The following is a 6000-nucleotide window of genomic DNA, read 5'->3' on the forward strand; positions in this document are numbered from 1 at the left end:
AAATGAAATGAAATCTTTGAGTTTTACTTCCCACGTTTATGTCGGTTAGGTTAAAGGAGACGGTGATGATGAGAAATGGTGAAATGAAGAAAGTGGGAAGAAACGGGAGAATCCCGAGTAAACTCACGCACAAAGTGTTTGTCCATCACAATAAGCTCATTTGGCGCCAGCTAGGATCGAACCAATGACATCATTTACTAGAAGAGAACGCTCTACTAGTGACCCACCGCTTTAAAGAGGTTTGGATATCACTGTGTACACAACGTCAAAATCATAGTTTTAATTTTCGCATTTCCATCCAGCCCCCATCATCCACTTAGTGAAATTAGTGAATATTTAAAAGTATAAAATATTTGTCGAGCAGAATGTTAGTTAGTTTCATTTTAGCATTCTTTTTCACGATTAGTATTTTTATCCTAAACATTATACTAACCCATGAATTTGAAAAAAGTACTGTGGGTTGTCTATCACGTAAGGATGCTATCTATAATTATCCCCATTAGGAAACATGGGGAACCGACTTTCGTTTGTCCACATCTTTGGATCAATTAATGCTGGACATTAATTAATTAATTAACTGAAAATTAATGGTGATCCATCAATATTTTGTGTCTAACGGACAGGCCCGAAACCAGCCACAGAGGTTTGGGAGGGCCATGAATATGTTAAGGGGGCCAAGTCATTAAAATTATCTTACAAATATCTAAATTGTGTTTTTTGCATTGAGGTCTGGAGGGGCCACGAAAACTTTAGGAGGGGCCAGAGCCCCCTAGCCCCCCTCTGGTTGCGGGCCTGCTAACGGACACACAAAAAGACTGAATAAACATATAAAAGAGTAAACCTAACTCCTTTAAAACAGTGGAGAATAAGAGTCTTATCCAAACTTTCCATTCATGATTTGAAGAACTGACAAAAGTAATAGACAATAATTCTTGTAGCAGACATGGAAGTAGATAAGAAGATTTGCACCCAGTCCTTGTTTTATGTAATAGTACAACAGTTGAAGACAAAACCACTGAAGTTGAAACGTATAAGATAAAGTAGATGATTATGTTTTAGGGAGTGTGACATAAACGTAGAACAAGTTAATTCACGCAAAACGCAAGGACGGAAGTGGAAAAAAAAAAAAAAGACGTAAAGTTCAGAATATTATCGCAAAATATTCACTATTTCTTGTATATTCTGCGACCAGCTCGTTTTCCCAAAAAAGAAAACATGGAGTTTTAGGGGGAAAAGTATGCTTGAGACAGGAGGAGAGTGCACACCCACACTTCTGGATCAACATTATAGAGGTCGGGAGCTTTCCAACATTACAATAGAAAGCTGAGTTACAATCCATTCCTCCTTCCATTTTTTTTCTTTCTTAGACAAACGGATTGGGATGTAGATTTGGTAACAGCAACAGCACAGACGACGAGTGGGAAAGGAGGAATTCCGAGAAGTGGAGGAGGCTTTGTACAATGCTCTCTAGTTACCATCGACGTCATCATCTCTTGTGAAAATCTTCTTCCTTTTCCTTTCTATTCTTGTGCCTGCTTTTCGAGAGGACACTTTCGTCTCTTCGACTCTTCACACCTCTTTCTCTCCCCTCCACCCCAAAGCCTCTCCTCTCCAACCCTATACTTTGTGCGGGCCAGATCAATTGTCCTCTAAAGCTGAGGAGCTGAAAATGTGGATTTAGTTAATGGTGCTCTTCCCGAGCGTGTTCTCTAGGTAGAAAGTTGAACAAATACACAGTAGGAACGTCGCTGTTGCGACTCTCCCCCCTCCCCCCACGTTTCGTCTCCTTTTCTTTTGCAAAGAAGTTTCTCATCACGACATCCACCGGTAGTACATAGTGCGAGATATTCGAATAACTTTCTCATAACCTTATCATCATTAACATGCTTTAGAACAATATTTAATCATTGTAATCTGCCTCAGAAGATGAGTTGATTTCACATCTAGATCTAATATTTGGGAGCTTACGTATACCATGTGTGTCGCAGTATAAAGATATAAAATATTAAAAGATACAATTTGCCATTTTACAATACATTTTTACACATATAGCAGGCAATTATTCCTGAAATGGGAGGAGGGGTGAAAAATTCAATATGAGGATAAACTATATTGAAATTTATAAAATCACTCCTAAAATTAGACTAAATTTACAGAAAAGTCGAGATTTCAGGAGAGGGTGGTTCCCCAAGACCTATCCGCTGCGTATGTCCTTGGTATATTAAATACAAGAAAAAAATCCATTCTAGCAAAATAAAAAAAATAAATAAAAACAACTATTAATTATGTTCTCTTTTAGCAAGCATCGGACGTAACTATTATCGTCATGAAAACTCGTTTCTGTTGATTTTCTCAAAATCTACACATGGGAATGTATCCTTAACATGCCATAAGAGTTCGTCGTAAGCTTGGGCTAAGTCACATTACCCATACTTTGGGATGTCATGTTACAAGTGTTATGATGAAAAGTTTGATGATGTATTTCAGTATCATTTTTATCTTTTATAGACGGCGTGGTTGTTGTGCAGCATGAATTTTTAACTTTACAAAAATAATTTTCGTAAAGTACGCATAAGGATTTACACTTGCCCATATCGTTTAGTTTTAGGTCAGCAAAGTCTATTAACAGGTGTATATATTTTCTTTAGATTTTTTAAAAAATTAAACGCTAATAGTACTGCAGAATTCTAGTGTTTTTTGTTTTTTTTTAAAATAAAGTTTAAAAATATAGTGAGTCGAATTTTTGCTGACAACTATCAGTATTATCAAGATCAAGGTAAAAAAAAAAACTTTGTTTCACAGAATACACCTCTTAAATCTTCTTCCTCTTCAATGGAAGTGTTTCCAGCTTCTGTCCAGAATGTCCGTGTCCAAATTTAATTTTGGTATCCTTTTTTTTTTTTTTTTTCAAATGTAAAAAGCCTCATATACCACTTTCGTTTACGAATGATGAAAAAAATTTAAAATGGGACGATAATCTTTCAGGTTCAAATCATACTTTCAATCTTTTGAATACATCACTTCAAATTGCTTCAACGCTTGCGAGTATTGTCGCTTCCTACAAAATACGTGGGGAATATTGGGGAAATATGCTTCCATTACGCTCATTTAAAACTTACCTTAAGAATTTATGCTTTACTGTGTAAAGAAGCAGTCAAACAAACGAAGTTCTAATGAATAAACTGTTATGAATTTTGTGCCTGAATACTAGTAAATATAAGCTAAATATAGCTGTTATAATCTAAATTGGCAATTCTAAGATCGATAATATTTATCCTCTAAAACAAAGTTTCCTAATCTTTCTGATGTAGACACCTTATAGCAACTAATAATTCTCTGCGGGCCCCTATGAAATCAAGTATGATTTTTAAAAATATATTTTACATATCACAGAATCGAAGAGTTAAATCACAATTTTACATATTAAATGTGTCATTTATGAGAATGCAAAACTAATATAGATGATGATTTATGAAAGAATACAATCATAACAGTTATACCTAATAATATGAACTCTACACACATCGTATGTGATTGGTGATGCTGTTTTTCAGACATCAACTTCCGTACAATAGTCTACAAGATATTGAGACATCACCGATTTAGTTATAGGTGGCTTCAAGTCCTTGTTTTGGGAAGTATTATAAGTTCCGATGTAAGTCTTACACGCGGTTTAACTATTTCGTACAATAAAAACAGTTTTTATGGGTAATTTAGCAATAAACAAAAAATAGATACAGATTAAATTACATGCGTATGCTAACTACTTACCTAGAATTCCTAATCTGTAATTAATTGTAACCACAATTACGTGACCGTAACTGGCTAGCACACTGCCATCGTACGGGTTTCCTGAATTCCATTCATACGATTCACCATGGACGTAAACAATCACCGCATACGGAGCTTGATGGCTGGGAGAACCTGGAAAATAAAGAAGAAACGTTTTTTTTTTAAGCGAAGTCTTGAGTACCTAGTACCCATGAAGCAATTTAATTTTATGAGAAATTTCACTAATATTAGTACAAATTATTTTTGTGGGATATGCATAAATGCTGGACATGTGGTGTACTTGCTTCAGAAACTTTATTCTACATGCACAATCAAGGGCGCTCATGGTGTGGTTTCCGAATTGATTCCGAATCTGAAGAAGATGCAGTGGCGTATTTAAGGGGGCTTCCGGGCTTAAGCCCCCCGAAATCTTACTTAATATAGTAAAGTAAATAAAATATCTTGCACAATTTTCACATTTCCATGCAAAGCCCCCCGAAAGTTAGCAATGCCTCACCGAAACAAAATCGTAAATACGCCACTGAGAAGATGTAACTATATTTGCAAGAATCTAAAACCGGAAGTTGTAGAAATTTACTATTACTTTCTGTCTTAATTGATCTCTATAGCGAAAACAGTAAACTATAACGATAACTACTGTTTGATGTTGATTCAGCGTCCAAGGAACAGATTCTGTCTTTGATCATATCCTCTTTCCTGTATTGCAACAAAAAATTATAGATGTAGTCAGTGATAAGTTCAGGAGATTTTCTCCGGGAGGAAATTTCAATGAACTGAGTGTATAAAAAGTAATATTACGAAAATACTGGGAATCTACATTGAGCTTGATAGGATATATCGTCGTATGAAAGCCTGAGAAACGTAATTCCATTTTCATAGGTTTACATAAGAAAGTGGGGAAAAGTTGCTTTTTCAAACAAATGTTGTTTTAATAAGATGGAAAACACATTATTTCATAGGAGGTAAGTCAATGACAAACTCAACTTCAATAACACTCAAATAATACCAAGTGGGGCTTTCAGAATTTTGTTCACAATCCAAGCAAACAAAAATTCCATTCTTGATGTTACGTTCCTTTGGTTTTCGTACGACGGTATGGTCTCTGGCAAATTACGTGCCTTTCGGGGTAAATTCCCCAGGTCACCCCCTGAAATTATCGCTGGATGTATTATTTTCAATTTCAGTATTGTATTGGAAATTTGTAAGTTGGAAATTTGTATTGGAAATTTCTATTTTCACACTTTGAAACCAAATTCATTTTATGTATTTTTATGAAACAGTATTTCACTGTCTTATACAGTTTTTGGTCTGTCACCTTTCGATAGTCGGACAGACAGACGGACGGACAAGGTCTCCAGGACTTGACACACTTATGGACAGCATATGATATTTTGAAGTGCGAAAGCACAAAATAACAAGTTTGGCAATGTCAAAAAATGTGTTTCATTAATTACACCGAGTAATTTTGATATGCAGAATATGTAAAATTATTTTACCTGACATATAAAACTCTATTTCCTCTTACAAACTTTTATTAAGAACGCTGACATTTCTCGCATTCTATGTAAATTTTAGTTATCACGTTTATGCTGTACTACAACTGAGATGGTTTCACTGGTCCTGTCGCCATATTCTTCATGGTCTACATTGAAGATTAAGAAAACCACATAGATTCTGAAGACTTTAACGACAATATCAGTGAAAGTTTTGCCGGTTAGGTAGTATGATACACAACGTAATACCTAAAAACTCAGTGAGAAATAGACAAAACTTGATTATTTCATAAAAGGAATAGAGATGTGTATATTGGATTTCACAAACAATGAGCCGTCTTCAAGAAAAAATTCTTATTCTGTAAAATATTTCTTATTCATAAATTTTACGAAATTGGTATAAGAAAAATGACTCTCTTTTTGTTATTAGGTACACCCTAGCTGTTGCGGACAAAATGACAACGGAAAATAATACGTTAATTTATTGTAAAATCCACATGGATTTTTTTTTTAAATGTTCAATCTTGGAACTAAGAAATTAGGCAAATTATGGGAGAATATGAAATGTAAGTATATTTACACACTAATATTAGAAAAAAATGATCTTTTACCAATGTCATTTCCGAAGAAAGTTAATGAATTAATCTTTATATTTGATATATAAGAATTCTGATACGAATTTCTGAGTAAGTGAGTGAATTGATGATCAACGTTC

The 6000-nt window shown here is 34.6% G+C and overlaps 1 protein-coding gene across 2 annotated transcripts in view; it reads right to left on the reverse strand.

The window, feature by feature from the left end:
• LOC145693195 (neuroligin-4, X-linked-like) overlaps positions 1-3901 on the reverse strand; it is a 625290-nt gene extending 621389 nt beyond the window's left edge. For both annotated transcript variants that reach the window (XM_081768974.1, XM_081768973.1), the window contains exon 1: positions 3772-3901. The gene's annotated coding sequence lies outside the window, so the exon portion shown is untranslated. The remainder of the gene's footprint in view (positions 1-3771) is intronic.
• Between the last annotated feature and the right edge of the window lie 2099 nt (positions 3902-6000).

The sequence above is a fragment of the Thermobia domestica genome, chromosome 8 (assembly GCF_964235325.1).
Source record: "Thermobia domestica chromosome 8, izTheDome1.hap1.1, whole genome shotgun sequence".
NCBI classification, from domain to species: Eukaryota; Metazoa; Arthropoda; class Insecta; order Zygentoma; family Lepismatidae; genus Thermobia; species Thermobia domestica.